The sequence below is a fragment of the Neofelis nebulosa genome, chromosome 7, assembly GCF_028018385.1.
Source record: "Neofelis nebulosa isolate mNeoNeb1 chromosome 7, mNeoNeb1.pri, whole genome shotgun sequence".
Lineage (NCBI taxonomy): Eukaryota > Metazoa > Chordata > Mammalia > Carnivora > Felidae > Neofelis > Neofelis nebulosa.
The window spans coordinates 108,492,183-108,514,197 of record NC_080788.1 but is presented as its reverse complement, the minus strand read 5'-3'; the positions used below and the strand labels follow the sequence as shown (position 1 = coordinate 108,514,197).

The 22,015-nt window shown below is 37.4% G+C and overlaps 1 protein-coding gene across 1 annotated transcript in view; it reads right to left on the bottom strand.

The window, feature by feature from the left end:
• MNAT1 (MNAT1 component of CDK activating kinase) overlaps positions 1–22,015 on the bottom strand; it is a 224,198-nt gene that overhangs the window by 173,241 nt on the left and 28,942 nt on the right. The window lies entirely within an intron of this gene.

The following is a 22,015-nucleotide window of genomic DNA, read 5'->3' as shown; positions in this document are numbered from 1 at the left end:
TATGGAGATTACTTTAAAAATACTTTTTTGATTAAAAATTTTTTTTTAATTTTTAAATGGGCAAAAGACATGAATAGATATTTTACCAAAGAAAACATTACATGGCCAACAGACACATGAAAAGATACTCAACATCACTGATCAGGGAAATGAAAATCAAAATTACAATAAGATATCACCACACACCTGTCAAATGACTAAAATCAACAACACAAGAAACAACAAGTGTTGGTGAGGATGTGGAGAAAAAGGAACCCTTGTGCACTGCTAGTGGAAATGCAAATTGGTGCAGCCACTGTGGAAAACAGTATGGAGGTTCCTCAGAAAGTTAAAAATAGAACTACTCTATGATCAGCAACTGCTACTACTAGGTATTTATCCAAAGAGTACAAAAATCATAATTCAAAGGGTACATGCACCTCTATGTTATAGCAGCATTACCTACAATAGCCAAATTATGGAAAGAACCCAAGTGTTCATCAACTGATGAATGGAGAAAGAAGATGTGGTATATACATATACAACGGGATATTACTCCACCATAAAAAAGAATGAAATCTTGCCATTTACAAACAATATGGATGGACCCAGAGAATATAATGCTAAGCAAAATAAGAGAAAGACAAATACCATATGATTTCACTCATCTGTGGAATTTAAGAAACAAAACAAATGAACAAAAGAAAGAAAAAGGGACAGAGAGACAAACCAAAAAACAGACTCTTAACTGTACAGAATAGATGGTCCCCAGAGGGGAGATGGGTAGAGGTATGGATGAAATGGGTGAAAGGCTTTAAGAGTGCATTCGCCATTTGCAACTATGTGGATGGAACTGGAGGGTATTATGCTAAGTGAAATTAGAGAAAGACAAAAATCATGACTTCACTCATATGAAGACCTTAAGAGACAAAACAGATGAACATAAGGGAAGGGAAACAAAAATAATATAAAAACAGGGAGGGGACAAAACAGAAGAGACTCATAAATATGGAGAACAAACTGAGGGTTACTGGAGGGGGGGAATGGGCTAAATGGGTAAGGGACATTAAGGAATCTACTCCTGAAATCATTGTTGCACTATATGTTAACTAATTTGGATGTAAATTTTTAAAAATTAAAAATTAAAAAATTTTTTTAAAAAAGAGTACATTCAACTTGATGAACACTAAGTAATATACAGAACTGCTGAATTACTATATTATGCACCTGAAACTAATATAATACCATATGTTAACTACACTGGAATTTAAACAGATATACATACAGACAGACAGACAGACATAAAAATTGTTTAGAAAACTGCGACAGAAAAAGAAGACAAAATAAGAACAAAGAACAAAAACAACAAATAGAAAATAGTAATGAACACAGTAGATATTAATTCAAGAATATTAGTAATCAATTTGAATGTCAGTAATCTGAATGCACCAAGTAAAAGACAGAGATTGTCATACTGGATCAAAAAACAAGGCCCAACTACATGTTATCTACAAGAAACCCACTTTAAATACAAAGACGTATTAAAAATAAGTAAGTAGAGAAAAATATATTGTGCTAACACTAATCAAAAGAAAACAGGAGTAATTTCAGACATAGCAGACTTCAGAGCAAGGAAAGTTATCAGGGATAAAGCAGAACATTACATAATAATGATGGGGTCAATGCTTTAAGAAGACAACAATGTGAGACAAGGGCACCTAGGTGGCTCAGTTGACTAAGTATCTGACTCTTGATTTCAGATCAGGTCATGGTCTCATCGTTCACGAGTTTGAGTCCCACACTGGGCTCTGTGCTAACAATGTGGAGTCTACTTGGGATTCTCTCTCTCCCTCTCTCTCTCTGCCCCACTCCCCACAGGCTCATATTCTCTCTCTCTCTCTCTAAATAAATAAATATTTAAATATATATATATGTGAAGCAAAAACTGACAGAACTGCAAAGAGAAATAGATGGATCCACCATTATATTTGGAGACTTTCACACTGTTCTGTCAGAAATGGACAGATCCAGCAAGCAGAAAATCAGTAAGGAAATAAAGCATACTCTTACAGCAATTACCCTCCTTGGTATTTACCCAAAGGAGGTAGAAATTTATGTCCACACGAAAAACTGCACATGGTGTTTATAGCAGCTTTATTCATTATTGCCAAAACTTGGAAGCAACCCAAATATCCTTCAGTATGTGAACAGATACATAAACTGGTATATCCAGACAATAAAATATTACTCAATACTAACAAGAGCTATCAAGAAAAGACTTGAAGGAAACTTAAATGCATAGTACTAAGTGAAAAAAAGTCAATCTGAAAAGCCTACACAATATATGATTCCAACTATATAACATTCTATAATAAGCAAAATTCAAGACAATAAAAAGATCAGAGACTGTGGTTGGTTGGGGAGAGGGGAGACAGGGGAGAATTGAGCTGAGCACAGATTTTTAGAGCAGTGAAAATACTCTATGTGGTATTATAATGATGGATATGTCATCATACTTTTGTCCAAATCCATAGAATACACAATATGAAAATTGAACCTTAAAATAAACTATGGACTTTGGGTGATAATGATGTGTCAATGTAGGTTCATCTCTGGTAAAAAAAAAAAAAAAAAAAAAATGTACGTTAGTGGTGAATGATATTGATAATGGGTAGGTGAGAAATCTCTGCACTTTCCTCTCAATTCTTGTTATAAATGTAAAACTGCTCTAAAAAAATTAAGTCTATAAAAAAATAATCTTAACATTTTTGTTTCAGGAAGGCAAAGTATACCAACATTTGCTCATTAACATTTTCAATTAATCATTTTAAGTACCAATAAGTCCTAGAGAAGCTCAATCAATAAAATAATAGACAAGCTTGAGAACTATACCTCAGATTGTCTTAAAATTCATGTCATATTTTAAATTTGTAATTAATTTTTACTTTTGAATGGTAGAGACAGTTATTTTCAAACACTAATAAAAAGAAAATTCAAGCCTTTTAAAAATTGACTTAATGAAATAAGTTATTACATATAAAAGAATTTAAACCAGTGTCTGGCTTATAGTAAATGCTCAATAATTGTTAGCTATATCTCTACATTTATCAATTCTTTTCCATCTGACCAGATAATTCTTAAATTGTGCAGACACAATAATATTTTGCACTTACTCAGCAACTTCCAACATCTTGAATTCTGATATTTCTATAAAATTAGTGCATTATTTTTCCATTTTCACTGACACCATAAGCATATTCTAGTAAAAGTATTTATGGGAAAAGTATGTCTCAAAAACCATTAAAAGTATAATTAAAAATAATTACCTCTAGAAAAAAAATTTTAACATTGAATACAAATAAGCATTACTTCTGATAAGTATTTTTTTAATGTTTATTATTTATTTTTGAGAGAGAGAGAGACAGAGCACAAGCTAAAGAGGGGCAGAGAGAGAGGGAGACACAGAATCTGAAACAGGCTCCAGGCTCTGAGCTGTCAGCACAGAACGTGACAAAGTGCTCAAACCCACAAATGGCGAGATCATGACCTGAGCTGAATGAAGTAGGACCCTTAACCAACTGAGCCACCCAGGTACCCCCTGATAAGTATTCTTGTTAGAATATGAGACGATAAGTTTACTAACTCCGTTAATAAAAACTAGCTTAGTGATTTGTCCAATTATTCAAATATATATAGCCAACAGAATTAAAAAATTTTTTTCATAAAAAGACCTATGCTAAGGATGGAAATACCTAAGAAGTTAGAACTCAGCATGAAGAAGAAAACCTCAGTAAGGTTGTAGCTGACACCTGGGCTTACCTTATCAAAATTTTGAAGAAAAATTTGTTTCTTTCAAAAAGATACCATAGTTGGCAAAAAATAAATAAATAAATAAAACCACTGTTGATCTTCAAGAATTTAAGATAAAATGAACTATTTCTTCACACTTGCTCACTGCTGTTTTGGAATTAATTCCAAAGATAATCTGAATATTAACAATGACCTGTTTATTTTCAAATATGAAGCATTATTTTTATGACAAAGTACAAAACAGCTTTCTGAAACTTTAAGGTGAAACAAAATTTACTACTCATTCTACATAAAACACCAGTGAATTACAGTGCAGGTTTTTTTTAATGTTTATTTATTCTTGGGAGAAAGAGGGAGCAGGGGAGCAGTGGGGCGAACAGAGTATACAAAGCGGGCTCTGTGCTGACAGCAGAAAGCCCAATGCAGGGCTCAAACTCACAAACTGTGAGATCATGACCCGAGCCGAAGTTAGATGCCCACAGTGCAGTATTCTTAACCTAAAATTCATGGGTTCAAGCCCTGTACCAGGGCTTGCTGCTGTTAGTGCAGAGCCCACTTCATATCCTCTGTCACTCTCTCTCCCTGGGTGAGGATATGGAGAAAATGGAACCCTCATACATTGCTGGTAGGAATGAAAAATGGTTCAGCTGCTGTGCAAAACATTTTGTTGGTTTATCAAAAAGTTAAACATAGAATTACCACATTCCCCACCAATTCCACTCCTAGGTATATACTCAATAGGTCTGAAAATAAGTACTAAATCCAATGCATATACAAACATGTTTGTAGCAGTACTACTGACAATAACCAAGAGGAGGAAAGAACCCAGATGTCTACCAACATATGAATGAATGGAGAAACAAACTGTGGTATATACATACAATGGAATTATTCAGTCATAAAAAAGAATGAAATATCGATGCATGTTACAATTTGGATGAACCTTGAAAACATAATGCTAAGTGAAAGGAGGCAGACACAAAAGGTTGTATATTATATGATACCATTTATATAAAATATCCAGAATAGGTAAATTCACAGAGACAGGAAACAGATTAGCCATTACCAGGTTCTGGAGAGGAGGGGAAAATGGAGAGTAACTGCTCAGTGAGTATAGAGGGTTTTCTTTTGTGGTGATGAAAATATTTTGGCAGTAGACAGAGGTGGTGGATATAAAATGGCACTGAATTGCTCACTTTAAAATGGTTAATTTTATGCAATATGAATTTCATATCAAAAAAATTTAGAAACTGAAGTTATATGTTCCTAGAATAAGGTCAAGTTTTATGTTATTCATTTATCATTTTCAACAAAGAATGAAAACCTGGATTCTTACTCTAACATTAGCTTTCGCAGAGGAGGTATCTTTTGTTTGCCTCTCCAGTTATCAAGGCAAACCTTCTCCAATTATAAACGAATAAAACTGAATTTCCCAGTCAACAATTTGGATGAATGTGATCTCACTCCCAAATCAAGAGGTGCTCACTGACTGGCTTAATCCTATCAGTAAATCTTTACAGTAAATCCTCTTTAACAATCAGGATAAGCAAGCAACCTACTATGTCCCAATGAGATATGAGGAGAGAGAAAAGCAAGGAAAAAAGCTTTCTATCATTCCCTTTATTTTTCTTTTTAATTTTAATTCTAGTATAGTTAATATGTAGTATTACTATCAGTTTCAGGTTTACAATACAGTAATTCAAGAATTATTTATATCATTCAGTGCTCACCAAGGTAAGTGTACTCTTAATCCCCTTTGCCTATTTCACCTATTCCCTACCCACCTCCCCTCTGTTAACCATCTGTTTGTTCTCTATAATTAAGAGTCTGTTTTTTGGTTTTTCTCTCTCTCTCTCTCTTTCCTTTATTCATTCGTTTTGGTTCTTAAATTCCACATACGAGTAAAATCACATTGTATTTGTCTTTCTCTGACTTATTTTGATTAGCACTATACTCTCCAGCTACATCCATATTGTTGCAAATGGCAAAATTTCATTCTTTTTTATGGCTGAGTAATATTCCATTGTATACATATACCACATCTTCTTTATCCATTCATCTATCGATGGGCACTAGGGCTGCTTCCATAATGTGGCTATTATAAATAATGCTGCAACAAACATATGGGTGCACATATCCTTTCAAATTAGTGTTTTTGTATTTTTTGGGTTTCTGTCATTCGCTCTAAGCCTATAAAAGAAAGCATCCATTTTATTTACCTAGATGCAAACTTAGCACTGTGAAGAGAAAACAGAAACCAAGATATAGAAAGAAAACAAAACAATGGTTATACTATTGGACTACTGGATCAATCCTAATCTACTGGCTGTCCTTGTCAGTAACAGGTCAATAAATTCTTTAAGATAGTCTGAGTTGGCTTTCCTATTATTTACAAACAAAAGCATCTAAAATTATATACTACCTAAATGACCTTTCAAAAACAAACTGTCTTCTAAAAGCAATAATAGCTAAATTAACTCTCTCCCAGAAATGTTACTCAAATGAGAGACATCTGTGAAAGCACTGTGAAAAACTACCTACATCCCCTAAGATCAAGGCAGAAATGCTTTTTTCCTAGAATACACTTCCTTAAATGATAAATCCAGCAATTACCACAAAAAAAGTTATTTTTCTTACAAATATAACTCTTGTACTCTAGAATACATTTCTTTAAAAAGATAAAGCTATGCCTGACTACATAAAAGTCTCTTATTAAAGGCATGATGATTTAATTAGACCTACATTGGCAATCAGAAAACATAAGTTGCTGTTCTAACTGTCCTTTATATGGGGAAACTTGAATACTCATTTATAAAATATTTAAGGTTTCTTCCAAGTTTGATCATTCCAGATAGCTTGAGTTGTTACAAAGGCTGTTAATTTTTCTTTTTCCAAAATTGCATACAATTTCCTTTCAATATAACTGATGCTTATCAGTTTAACTTTTCTTTATCACTATAATTACAAACTTTATATATGGTACAGACTTTTCCTTAACACTTTAATTCTATCAAGAATAATATAACAAAAAAAACAAAAAAGAATTATATAATATATAATATTGTATTATTTTTTTTTCAACGTTTTTTATTTATTTTTGGGACAGAGAGAGACAGAGCATGAACGGGGAGGGGCAGAGAGAGAGAGGGAGACACAGAATCGGAAACAGGCTCCAGGCTCCGAGCCATCAGCCCAGAGCCTGACGCGGGGCTCGAACTCACGGACCGCGAGATCGTGACCTGGCTGAAGTCGGACGCTTAACCGACTGCGCCACCCAGGCACCCCTATAATATTGTATTATAAGGATATGATAAGGCTCTATGACAGATGGAGTATACAAATAATAATGACATAGTCCCCCAGCATCTCTTCAAAAGTTTGTAGAATATAGTAATTTTGCCCAGTAAAAATGTATTATTTTCAGCATTTTAAAAAATTGGTACAGGGATGCCTGGGTAGCTCAGCTGGTTAAGCATCTAACTCTTGGTTTCAACTCAGATCGTGATCTCACAGTCCTAAGATCGAGCCCTGCATCAGGCTCTGTGCTGGGTATGCAGCCTGCTAAAGATTCCTTCTCTCTTCAACAAAACTAAAAGGCAGACTACAGAATGAGAGAAGATATTTGCAAATGACATATCTGATAAAGATTTAGTATCCAAAATCTATAAAGAACTTATCAAACTCAACACCCAAAAACAAATAACCCAGTTAAGAAATGGGCAGGATTGGGGCACCTGGGTGGTTCAGTCGGTTAAGCATCCGACTTCAGCTCAGGTCATGATCTCATGGTTCATGGGTTCGAGCCCTGAGTCGGGCTCTGTGTTAACAGCTCAGAGCCTGGAGCATGCTTCAAATTCTGTCTCCCTCTCTCTCTCTCCCCCCGCCCCCCTTACACTCTGTCTCTGTCTCTCAAAAATGAATGTTAACAAAAAAATTAAAAAAAAAAAAAAAAGAAATTAGTAGACATGAATAGACACGTTTCCAAAGAAGACATCCAGATGGCTAACAGACACATGAAATGATGCTCAACATTATTCATCATCAGGGAAATACAAACCACAATTAGATACCACCTCACACCTGTTAGAATAACTATTATAAAAGAAGACAAGAAGTAACAAGCGTTGGTGAGAATGTAGAAAAAAGGGAAACCTTCTGCACTGTTGGTGGGAAGGCAAACCGGTGCAGCCACTCTGGAGAACAGTATGAAGGTTCCTCAAAAAACTAAAAATACAACTACTGTATGATTCAGCAACTGCACTATTACATACTTACCCAAAGGATACAAAAAAACAGATTCAAAGGGGTACATGCACCCCCAACGTTTATAGCAACATTATCAATAATAGCCAAACTATGGAGAGAGCCCAAATGTCCAACAACTGATGAATGGATAAAGAAGATGTGGTATATACATACAATGGAATATCACTCAGTCATCACAAAAAATGAAATCATGCCATTTGCAATGACATGGACAGAGCTCTATTGAATGTATTATGCTAAGTGAAATAAGTCAGTCACAAAAACAAATACCATATGATTTCACTTGTATGTGGAAGTTAAGAAATAAAACATATTGAACATATGGGGGTGGGGGAAGGGAGAGGAGAGAGAGGGAAACAAACTACAAGAGACTCTTAACAGAGAACAAACTGAGGGTTGATGGAGGGAGGTGGGTGGGAGATGGGCTAGATAGATAATGGATATTAAGGACAACACTTGTGATGAGCACTGGGTGTTGTATGTATGTGATGAATCACTGAATTCTATTCCTGAAACCAATATTACACTGTATGTTAGCTAAAATTTAAATTAAAAAAATTTTTTTAATTTAAAAAAGATTCTCTCTCTTCCTCTCCCTCTGCCCCTCTCCTGCTTGCATGTGTTCATAATGCACTCTCAAAACAACTCCCCCAAAAAGAACTTTGTTTCTTAATGTTAAATTTCTCATTCTAAAAATAAAAGCATAGCTATGCTGATAATACACCCTTTTGAATATGTACCAACATAATGGTATAGAAGTTATTACAACTAAGAATGAGAATATGATACTACTTTGAATGCATACAACTTTTCTTCCAGAAAGCTTAAAAGATATACAAAGACCATGATTAAAAAAATAAAAGCTAAGTTAGATTTTCCCCTTTCTACAGGTGATAAACCAAAATGACTTGTCAAGGTCGTAATTTAAGTTCAGGCCAGAAATCTAATTCCTAGGCATACCTTTCTACCAATGTAATTCTCCCGATCTAGCCAAGCCCCACAGCCCCAGAACCAGGAAATCTTAATGTTATCTGTGATGCTAGAGTATCCAAGCCATCAGATGACTACTTAGTATGAAAATGCTTAGATCCATTTGACAATGAATTATAAGGTTTACGTCACTATCAGACCCTTATCAATAAACATCTACCAGGTACTTATTATATGCAGTGGATCTACCTAAAGTACAAAGTTACATTATAAAAAAGTATAATATTTGATCCCTACCTTCATAGATGTACTACGTAGTTAGGCAAGAGGACACACCCATAAAACAACAGCACAAGTTTGTGTTGGCTAAGTGTCAAAATAGTGGATTCAGTCCTTGAACAATTAATTATTTATTAAGCAACTGGGAAGGGAGGAGAGCATAATGGTTAAATGCATCAATAATGGAGCCATTTTACCTCCTTTTCTTTAGTCATTTGCTAGGCCTGCAACCCTAGACAAACTATTAACCCTCACTATGCCTCAATTCCCTTGTGAAAAAGAAAAATAATACCTTCCAGGTGTTGAGATTGTTGGAGAAGGGGGAAAATCGATTTGACTCATGAAGTTGGTAAGATTTATATCAGTTAATACGGGGAAAATATTAGAAATATACCAGACACATAATACACTCTCAATAAATTTTAGCTATTAAAACTAGTACTTAGGGGTGCCTGGGTGGCTCAGTTGGTTAAGCATCCAACTTCGGCTCAGGTCATGATCTCATGGTTTGTGAGTTTGAGCCCCACATCGGGCTCTGTGCTGACAGCTCAAAGCCTAGAGCCTGCTTCAGATTCTGTGTCTCCCTCTCTCTCCCTGCCCCTCCCCCACTCATGCTCTCTCTGTTTCTCAAAAGTAACAAATAAACATTAAAAAAAAAAATTTTTTTTAAACTAGTACTTAACACAAGGAATAACCAATAAGGACCAAAAGCCAGTATCAAGGATTACTGTCAGGAAAGGACTCAGGAAACAGGCTGAATATAGGTGGGACTTGAAGAATTTGATGGCCTTGAAGTACAAAAGAAGGATGACATTCCAGATCGAAATCGCACAAGAACAAAGGTATCAATACTCACAATTTCTACACAGATCAATAAACAGAACACTTTGGGAAAAAAGAGTTTATGTAAGGGTGTAAGGTAGTCTTTCACCCTTTCCCACCAAAGTATTCTCAAAGGGCAGAGAAAAATGTACCTCCTGGAAGACTGGGGACATTTTAAATTTTAAATTAAATTTTAATTTAAAGTCTCAAATGGTCTCCTAGAAGGTCAATATTTCTTTGAATTACCATGTTTTATCTTAAAAATTCATAAATGTTCAATTTGTCTCAATACAATCCTATTTATTTTCATTGAAAAATGTCTTTAAAAATTACTTAGTAATTCAATTATCCAAAATTTTTTTCATGTTCTTTAGGTAAAATTGACATCCCATAAAGATGTCTATAGACCCATGTACCACCAATATATCACCACACTTCAAGGATGAAATATACTTCAGTTAAAAAAAACAGACAATACAAAAAAAAAATTCCATATATACATGGGAATCCAGCATAGGGAAGAAGTCATATTACAAATCAATGTGGATAGGAATAATAAATGGTTGAGACATCTCAATAAATGGTTGAGACATCACTGACTTGCTACATGAAAGAAAAAGTGCAGACCTAGAACCCTAACTCTTACACTAACTATATACAAAAAGAAGTTCCATATGAATAAATAAATGATCTAAACATGAAACTGAAAACTTTAAATTTAAGAAATTATAAGGGGCGCCTGGGCAACTCGGTTGGTTAAGTGTCTGACTCTTGATCTCAGCTCAGGTCTTGATCTCAGGGCCATGAGTTCAAGCCCAGCATTGCACTCCACACTGGGCATGGAGCCTATATACATAGATACATATATACATAAATGAAATTATAAGATAACTATGACATCAGAGCAGGATTTCCTAAAAGTGACTAAAAAACTTCAACCATGTAAAGGAGACCAATAAATTTCATTTTATCAAAATTAAAAACTCTACATGGGGAGTGCTAAAAAAGACTCACCACATACAAAGAAATTACTTTTTCGTCATACATTAAAGATAATATTCAGACTATACAAAGAGGTTCTATAAATCAATAACACAATGCTATAGAAAAAGGTGTGGAGTATATGAACGGGAAAATTATACCATGCAAATATGCTTGCTTCTTAGATAAGTTCACCCTAGCTGGGAACAGCTCTTAAGGATTCTACTTATTTTATTTTTATGTCCCTTCCTAGAGAAAGGGACAAACTACAGCCCCAATGCTGCCATTGATTTCCTGGCCATAACTGATCCTCATCATCCCACTCTAGTTTCCCCTACCCTCTACTAGCACCCCGGCTAATCTAGGCAGCTTGCCAGCAATGTCACCCAGACCCTCATCTCTTAAGAGATCTGAACCCCTGGTTACCATTCTCTGTTTAGGTTGTGCCTAACAACCTTAGGGCCTTAGGATCTGATACAGATGTTACTTGATGTTATTTAATAGCTACTGAGGTCAGATAATCCAAGGCCATCATTAGGCTAAAATTAAAGTTATTTATGGAAGCTCACAGATACTTCCAGAATTGGTTTTACCTCCTATATGGGGACATATCCAAGAAAACCAGAATGGGCTTACTGATCTGACTCAACTCTTCCCATTCATCAATCCCTATTCACCAGTGGTACAGAAAGGGGATTCTTTAACAAAGCATTATACATAACACCTCTACCAAACTAAACATAAACTTTTTTTTTTTGTAGTTAAATGCAGAAAGTCAATTTTTTTCCACCCCTTTCCTCCTTCTACACGGCAATGTACTTATACATTTCCTATAATAATGGAATTGGGAGCACCAAGAGACACTCAAGTGGATCCCATGAGTGCCAGACATATTCTACCCCGCCCTCATTGTAATGATGATCAGAGTCAATCACTCTTGCCAGAATGTGACTCCTTTTCTTCCCTGGTGTCTTTTTCACCTAAGGAATACAAAGTAACCAAACAGCAGGTATGGTTTAAAGTTTAATGGAGCTCTTACTCCCCTAGTGGGACATTTCTACCTCTGAAAACAAGGACCTAAATCTAAGCTCACAACAGCCTAAAGTTACATGGATGGAAAGCACAAATTCCCTAAGTAATAACTGGGTACAATAGTAAGAGAAGCCACTCCTCCTCCTATCCTTGGGTTCCAGAACCCATGTATTTTACCCACAGGGAATAGCCAATGGTCATATCCATATGATGATCTAATATTTACGGTACAGAAAGCATCCTGGAGAATGGTGCCCATTCTTTTAGAGTATCACCACCAATCTGGTACCTCTCAGCTGCACCTTTATGAGCCCATTACAACTGTTGTATCGATCTAGAGTAGTATCAGTGGAGCTCTATGAATTAGGACCAGTGGATTCATGAACTTGGGCCCACTGTCACATATACTTTCCTATAAAGTGGAACTGCTGGTAAGAGACAATAATATTCAAAATACTATATTGGTGGGTTAAACACGGTGTTAAGTCCTCAGATAGTGGTGCTAGCTGTGACTCTATAAGCAAGAAAAAGCAAACCTCAATATATGTTAATCCCTTGCTGCCCTTTCCAGGATGGGGAAAGGTATAGTTTTTAGAGACTTCCATTTGACCTTACCCTACTAGGACAGCCCTTATCCTACCAGTCGGGGAAACAATTAGAGTATTTTGCCAAATACCACGTAAGCCCACTCCTAATTACACATCTGGGAACCAAGGAAATGACTATCAGGTGAGAACACAGACCAACTGTGAGCTAGATCTGGGCCAAGACTCTATTTATTATTACCTTACTCTCATACACTCTCATTCTAACAAGGGGTGGTAGTTGCACTTTGAGTCCCAGGTTTCAATGTCAAATCACACCCTGTGGCCAAAAATCCTTCAAAGATTTGCAGCCAAAACTAAATCACTGAAGGTGTCTGGGCAGAATGAGCATGAAGCAGAAACTGGGCTAAATAATGAATTTCAGATTCTTATAAAGAATCAAACCCAGTATTATCAGTTCAGGTTCAGCAAAGACCTTGAAGCCTGTGTGCAATCCTTGGGCTACTGCCCATAAAAATGAATCCTCAGATTTCTTTGGTCTAGTCCTAAACCCAGCGCATTAAATTCAGTAGACTAGGCAGAACCTTCTAATCATTTGAAAGAATGCTACACTTAAGTCAACTTTGTCTTTCATCCTAATCTTTCAACTAGAATATGCTTCTATAGATAACATACATTCTTAATGTAATGTTTTATTTTTTTTTCAATATATGAAGTTTATTGTCAAATTGGTTTCCATACAACACCCAGTGCTCATCCCAAAATGTGCCCTCCTCAATACCCTTCACCCACCCTCCCCTCCCTCCCACCCCCCATCAACCCTCAGTTTGTTCTCAGGTGTTTTTTTTTTATGTTTTATTTATTTTATTTTTTAATATATGAAATTTACTGTCAAATTGGTTTCCATATAACACCCAGTGCTCATCCCAAAAGGTGCCCTCCTCAATACCCATCACCCACCCTCCCCTCCCTGCCACCCCCCATCAACCCTCAATTTGTTCTCAGTTTTTAACAGTCTCTTATGCTTTGGCTCTCTCCCACTCTAACCTCTTTTTTTTTTTTCCTTCCCCTCCCCCATGGGTTTCTGTTACGTTTCTCAGGATCCACATAAGAGTGAAAACATATGGTATCTGTCTTTCTCTGTATGGCTTATTTCACTTAGCATCACACTCTCCAGTTCCATCCACGTTGCTACAAAAGGCCATATTTCATTCTTTCTCATTGCCAAGTAGTACTCCATTGTGCATATAAACCACAATTTCTTTATCCATTCATCAGTTGATGGACATTTAGGCTCTTTCCATAATTTGGCTATTGTTGAGAGTGCTGTTATAAACATTGGGGTACAAGTGCCCCTATGCATCAGTACTCCTGTATCCCTTGGGTCAATTCCTAGCAGTGCTATTGCTGGGTCATAGGGTAGGTCTATTTTTAATTTTCTGAGGAACCTCCACACTGCTTTCCAGAGCGGCTGCACCAATTTGCATTCCCACCAACAGTGCAAGAGGGTTCCTGTTTCTCCACATCCTCTCCAGCATCTATAGTCTCCTGATTTCTTCATTTTGGCCACTCTGACTGGCGTGAGGTGATATCTGAGTGTGGTTTTGATTTGTATTTCCCTGATAAGGAGCGACGTTGAACATCTTTTCATGTGCCTGTTGGCCATCCGGATGTCTTCTTTAGAGAAGTGTCTATTCATGTTTTCTGCCCATTTCTTCACTGGGTTATTTGTTTTTCGGGTGTGGAGTTTGATGAGCTCTTTATAGATTTTGGATACTAGCCCTTTGTCCGATGTGTCATTTGCAAATATCTTTTCCCATTCCGTTGGTTGCCTTTTAGTTTTGTTGGTTGTTTCCTTTGCTGTGCAGAAGCTTTTTATCTTCATAAGGTCCCAGTAATTCACTTTTGCTTTTAATTCCCTTGCCTTTGGGGATGTGCCGAGTAAGAGATTGCTACGGCTGAGGTCAGAGAGGTCTTTTCCTGCTTTCTCCTCTAAGGTTTTGATGGTTTCCTGTCTCACATTCAGGTCCTTTATCCATTTTGAGTTTATTTTTGTGAATGGTGTGAGAAAGTGGTCTAGTTTCAACCTTCTGCATGTTGCTGTCCAGTTCTCCCAGCACCATTTGTTAAAGAGACTGTCTTTTTTCCATTGGATGTTCTTTCCTGCTTTGTCAAAGATGAGTTGGCCATACGTTTGTGGGTCTAGTTCTGGGGTTTCTATTCTATTCCATTGGTCTATGTGTCTGTTTTTATGCCAATACCATGCTGTCTTGATGATTACAGCTTTGTAGTAGAGGCTAAAGTCTGGGATTGTGATGCCTCCTGCTTTGGTCTTCTTCTTCAAAATTACTTTGGCTATTCGGGGCCTTTTGTGGTTCCATATGAATTTTAGGATTGCTTGTTCTAGTTTCGAGAAGAATGCTGGTGCAATTTTGATTGGGATTGCATTGAATGTGTAGATAGCTTTGGGTAGTATTGACATTTTGACAATATTTATTCTTCCAATCCGTGAGCAAGGAATGTCTTTCCATTTCTTTATATCTTCAATTACCTGCATAAGCTTTCTATAGTTTTAAGCATACAGATCTTTTACATCTTTGGTTAGATTTATTCCTAGGTATTTTATGCTTCTTGGTGCAATTGTGAATGGGATCAGTTTCTTTATTTGTCTTTCTGTTGCTTCATTGTTAGTGTATAAGAATGCAACTGATTTCTGTACATTGATTTTGTATCCTGCAACTTTGCTGAATTCATGTATCAGTTCTAGCAGACTTTTGGTGGAGTCTATCGGATTTTCCATGTATAATATCATGTCATCTGCAAAAAGCGAAAGCTTGACTTCATCTTTGCCAATTTTGATGCCTTTGATTTCCTTTTGTTGTCTGATTGCTGATGCTAGAACTTCCAACACTATGTTAAACAACAGCGGTGAGAGTGGGCATCCCTGTCGTGTTCCTGATCTCAGGGAAAAAGCTCTCAGTTTTTCCCCACTGAGGATGATGTTAGCTGTGGGCTTTTCATAAATGGCTTTTATGATCTTTAAGTATGTTCCTTCTATCCCGACTTTCTCAAGGGTTTTTATTAAGAAAGGGTGCTGGATTTTGTCAAAGGCCTTTTCTGCATCGATTGACAGGATCATATGGTTCTTCTCTTTTTTTTTGTTAATGTGATGTATCATGTTGATCGATTTGCGAATGTTGAACCAGCCCTGCACCCCAGGAATGAATCCCACTTGATCATGGTGAATGATTCTTTTTATATGCTGTTGAATTCGATTTGCTAGTATCTTATTGAGAATTTTTGCATCCATATTCATCAGAGATATTGGCCTGTAGTTCTCTTTTTTTACTGGGTCTCTGTCTGGTTTAGGAATCAAAGTAATACTGGCTTCATAGAATGAGTCTGGAAGTTTTCCTTCCCTTTCTATTTCTTGGAATAGCTTGAGAAGGATAGGTATTATCTCTGCTTTAAACGTCTGGTAGAACTCCCCTGGGAAGCCATCTGGTCCTGGACTCTTATTTGTTGGGAGATTTTTGATAACCGATTCAATTTCTTCGCTGGTTATGGGTCTGTTCAAGCTTTCTATTTCCTCCTGATTGAGTTTTGGAAGAGTGTGGGTGTTTAGGAATTTGTCCATTTCTTCCAGGTTGTCCAATTTGTTGGCATATAATTTTTCATAGTATTCCCTGATAATTGTTTGTATCTCTGAGGGATTGGTTGTAATAATTCCATTTTCATTCATGATTTTATCTATTTGGGTCATCTCCCTTTTCTTTTTGAGAAGCCTGGCTAGAGGTTTGTCAATTTTGTTTATTTTTTCAAAAAACCAACTCTTGGTTTCGTTGATCTGCTCTACAGTTTTTTTAGATTCTATATTGTTTATTTCTGCTCTGATCTTTATGATTTCTCTTCTTCTGCTGGGTTTAGGCTGCCTTTGCTGTTCTGCTTCTATTTCCTTTAGGTGTGCTGTTAGATTTTGTATTTGGGATTTTTCTTGTTTCTTGAGATAGGCCTGGATTGCAATGTATTTTCCTCTCAGGACTGCCTTCGCTGCGTCCCAAAGCGTTTGGATTGTTGTATTTTCGTTTTCGTTTGTTTCCATATATTTTTAAATTTCTACTCTAATTGCCTGGTTGACCCACTCATTCGTTAGTAGGGTGTTCTTTAACCTCCATGCTTTTGGAGGTTTTCCAGACTTTTCCCTGTGGTTGATTTCAAGCTTCATAGCATTGTGGTCTGAAAGTATGCATGGTATAATTTCAATTCTTGTAAACTTATGAAGGGCTGTTTTGTGACCCAGTATATGATCTATCTTGGAGAATGTTCCATGTGCACTCGAGAAGAAAGTATATTCTGTTGCTTTGGGATGCAGAGTTCTAAATATATCTGTCAAGTCCATCTGATCCAATGTATCATTCAGGGCCCTTGTTTCTTTATTGACTGTGTGTCTAGATGATCTATCCATTTCTGTAAGTGGGGTGTTAAAGTCCCCTGCAATGACCACATTCTTATCAATAAGGTTGCTTATGTTTATGAGTAATTGTTTTATATATCTGGGGGCTCCGGTATTTGGCGCATAGACATTTATAATTGTTAGCTCTTCCTGATGGATAGACCCTGTAATTATTATATAATGCCCTTCTTCATCTCTTGTTACAGCCTTTAATTTAAAGTCTAGTTTGTCTGATGTAAGTATGGCTACTCCAGCTTTCTTTTGGCTTCCAGTAGCATGATAAATAGTTCTCCATCCCCTCACTCTCAATCTAAAGGTGTCCTCAGATCTAAAATGAGTCTCTTGTAGACAGCAAATAGATGGGTCTTGTTTTTTTATCCATTCTGATACCCTATGTCTTTTGGTTGGCGCATTTAATCCATTTACATTCAGTGTTATTATAGAAAGATACGGGTTTAGAGTCATTGTGATGTCTGTATGTTTTATGCTTGTAGTGATGTCTCTGGTACTTTGTCTCACAGGATCCCCCTTAGGATCTCTTGTAGGGCTGGTTTCGTGGTGACAAATTCCTTCAGTTTTTGTTTGTTTGGGAAGACCTTTATCTCTCCTTCTATTCTAAATGACAGACTTGCTGGATAAAGGATTCTCGGCTGCATATTTTTTCTGTTTAGCACACTGAAGATATCGTGCCAAGCCTTTCTGGCCTGCCAAGTTTCAAAGGAGAGATCAGTCACGAGTCTTATAGGTCTCCCTTTATATGTGAGGGCACGTTTATCCCTTGCTGCTTTCAGAATTTTCTCTTTGTCCTTGTATTTTGCCAGTTTCACTATGATATGTCGTGCAGAAGATCGATTCAAGTTACGTCTGAAGGGAGTTCTCTGTGCCTCTTGGATTTCAATGCCTTTTTCCTTCCCCAGTTCAGGGAAGTTCTCAGCTATAATTTCTTCAAGTACCCCTTCAGCACCTTTCCCTCTCTCTTCCTCCTCTGGGATACCAATTATGCGTATATTATTTCTTTTTAGTGTATCACTTAGTTCTCTAATTTTCCCCTCATACTCCTGGATTTTTTTATCTCTCTTTCTTTCAGCTTCCTCTTTCTCCATAACTTTATCTTCTAGTTCACCTATTCTCTCCTCTGCCTCTTCAATCTGAGCCGTCGTGGTTTCCATTTTGTTTTGCATTTCGTTTAAAGCGCTTTTCAGCTCCTCGTGACTGTTCCTTAGTCCCTTGATCTCTGTGGCAAGAGATTCTCTGCTGTCCTGTATACTGTTTTCAAGCCCAGCGATTAATTTTATGACTATTATTCTAAATTCACTTTCTGTTATATTATTTAAATCCTTTTTGATCAGTTCATTAGCTGTTGTTATTTCCTGGAGATTCTTCTGAGGGGAATTCTTCCGTTTGGTCATTTTGGATAGTCCCTGGAGTGGTGAGGACCTGCAGGGCACTTCCCCCGTGCTGTGGTGTATAACTGGAGTTGGTGGGCGGGGCCGCAGTCCGACCTGATGTCTGCCCCCAGCCCACCGCTGGGGCCACAGTCAGACTGGTGTGTGCCTTCTCTTCCCCTCTCCTAGGGGCAGGATTCACTGTGGGGTGGCGTGGCCCGGTCCGTCTGGGCTACTTGCACACTGCCAGGCTTGTGGTGCTGGGGATCTGGCGTATTAGCTGGGGTGGGTAGGCAAGGTGCACGGGGGCAGGAGGGGCAGGTTTAGCTCGCTTCTCCTTAGGTGATCCACTTCAGGAGGGGCCCTGTGGCAGCAGGAGGGAGTCAGATCCGCTGCCAGAGGTTTGGCTCCGCAGAAGCACAGAGTTGGGTGTTTGCGCGGAGCGAGCAAGTTCCCTGGCAAGAACTGGTTCCCTTTGGGATTTTGGCTGGGGGATGTGCGGGGGAGATGGTGCTGGCGAGCGCCTTTGTTCCCAGCCAAGCTGAGCTCTGCCGTCCGGGGGCTCAGCAGCTCTCCCTCCCTTTGTCCTCCAGCCTTCCCGCTTTCTGAGCAGAGCTGTTAATTTATGACCTCCCAGACGCTAAGTCGCGCTTGCTGTCAGAACACAGTCCGTCCAACCCCTCCGCTTTTGCCAGCCAGACTCGGGGGCTCCGCTTGGCTGGGGAGCCGCCCCTCCGCCTCGGCTCCCTCCTGCCAGTCTGTGGAGCGTGCACCGCCTCGCCGCCCTTCCTACCCTCTTCCGTGGGCCTCTCGTCTGCGCTTGGCTCCGGAGACTCCGTTCTGCTAATCCTCTGGCGGTTTTCTGGGTTCTTTAGGCAGGTGTAGGTGGAATCTAAGTGATCAGCAGGACGCGCGGTGAGCCCATCTTCCTACGCCGCCATCTTCCCTACTTCCCTGTAATGTTTTATTTTCAGTTGGACACTTTGATGGCATAATAACACACTATATAGTCAACTAGCAATAAACATAAAAGCTATTGGCATAGAGGAGTGCCTGGGTGGCTTGTCAGTTAAACATCTGACTTCAACTCAGGTCATGATCTCAAGGTTCATGAGTTCGAGCCCTGTGTTGGGCTCTGTGCTGACAGCCCAGAGCCTGGAGCCTGCTTCAGATTCTGTGTTTCCTTCTCTCTATGCCCCTCCCCTGCTCAGGCTCTGTGTGTGTGTGTCTCTCTCTCAAAAAATAAACATTAACATAAAAATTAAAAAAAAAGAACACATATATAATACATACACTTACATAAAATTCAAAACTAAATAATATAATGCTTAGAGATCCAGGACTATCTTTTAAGAAAAGAAAAAAAGGAAGAATGATTATAACACAAATTCAGGGCAGCAGTCATCTCTATGGGAGAAGGGGGAAATATGATAAAGAACATAGTTATCAAGGGAGGTGGGTGGGGGGACAGGTGAAATAAGTGATGGTGATTAAAGAGTACAATTTATCATGATTAGCACTGAGTAATATACAGAATTGCTGAATCACAATATTGTACACCTGAAACTAATATAACATAATACATTAATTATACTGGAATTAAAATTAAAAACTTGGGGCACCTGGGGGCACCTGGGTGGCTCAGTCAGTTAAGCGTCCAATTTCAGCTCAGGTTATGATCTAGCGGTTTGTGAGTTCGAGCCCCACGTCAGGCTCTGTGCTGACAGCTCAGAGCCTGCAGCCTGCGTCAGGTTCCGTGTCTCCCTCTCTCTGACCCTCCCCTGCTTGCACTCTGTCTCTCTCTCTCTCTCTCAAGAATAGATATTTATTAAATAAAACACACACACACTTGGGGCACCTGGCTAGCTCAATCAGTAGAGCCTGCAGACTCTTGATGTCATGGTCTTGAGTTCAAGCCCCATGTGAAGCATAAGGCTTAAAGAAAATAAAAATAAATAAAAAATAATAAAATTTAAAACGTAATAAAAAACTAAACATTTAAAATTTTTAAATGTTTAATTAAAAATTAAAATATTTAAAAAATAAAAAAGGAAAAAGGACAAAATCTTCAAAGTTATCAATAATATCCTGTTTCTTTTTTTATAATATCCTATTTCTTAATCTAGGTGGTAGGTACACAGATTATATTAAATATTATAATAACAATAAATTGTTGATTTATTATTTATTAAGCTATACAGGTTATATGCACATTTTTGTATGCAAAAAAACCTTTTTAATGTAAACTCAACATTATAGCCTTGGGAACTAGGGTAACTTTTTGAAAATGTACATGTCTTCCCATTGACCCCCATTCTGATACACAAGAAAAAGACAAAAGGGGTTTGTGCAAAGTAAATTATAGCATGGTGATTTAGAAACAGAGATTTGTCACCAATTAGACCTAGATGAATCCAGGTTGAGACATTTATTAGTTTTGTTACCTTAGGCAAGTTACTTAAAGTCTCTAAGCCTCAATTCCCATATCCATAAAAAGAGGATATTAACAGTACCTACCAATTAGACTTATTATAAAGATTAAATGAGATAATGAATAAAGAGCATTCATACTATGCCTAGGACACAATAAGCATTTCTGTAGGCATGATAGTACTTTTTAAAACCTTCCTAGGATATTCTAATCCTCCTCTTGCCCTACCTTCATTTGAAAGATTTTGTTTTTATCCTGACAGAAAGATTAGAAAAATCCTGTTAAGAGATATAACTCTAAAACCTATGAGAATTTTTCTTTGTGTTTGTATGGATCATATCACTTACAAAGACCAAAAAAAAAGAAAAAAGAAAAAAAAAAGTTTAAAGGTCAAACAAGACTTTTAAAAGTCAACCAAGAAGAAAAGTATTAAACATGCAACTCTTCAAAATTACAAATACCATTAAGGACAATCATTCTATTTTTAAGTGGATATATTTTAGAGTTCTTACTAAACAGCTAGTAATACTATATACTCAGTCTTAAGCAGGAAAAAAGAATTCAAAAACTTAACTGTTCTTGCCTCTAGGTTCACTAGAAATCTCAGAAAGGTCTGACAGATGATTTAACCCTTGGATTTTTTTTTTTTTCTTCCCCTAGCCATTCTCTTTGTTTTATATATTTTATGCCCTTTAGATTAGGTCCCAAAACTGGCCTCAATTCTCCCAAAAGCACAGGTATCTAAGAAAGATTTTAAAGGGATGAACTGTAGTAAAAAATACTGGGCCAGATGAAGGCTATAAGCTGGCCAGAAAGAGCAAGGTGTGTTAGACTCCAGGTTTGTAGGAGAGTAATTTGTATGTACCAGAAACTCACAAAATCCTAAGTCACAAATCCACAAAGCATAAGGGCTTCTTGTACATATTACCATTGAAATGTTCCTCCACTCACCTTCCAGAATGTAGTTTAGGTTTATATTGCATTCCCAATCCAAAAGTGCATTGTTAACACCTCAAGAAGCATATGGAAACCATTTCCCTGATCTGTTCCTATATTAAAAATGTTTACTATAAGAGAAACAGATCTCTGAACCCAAACCTTA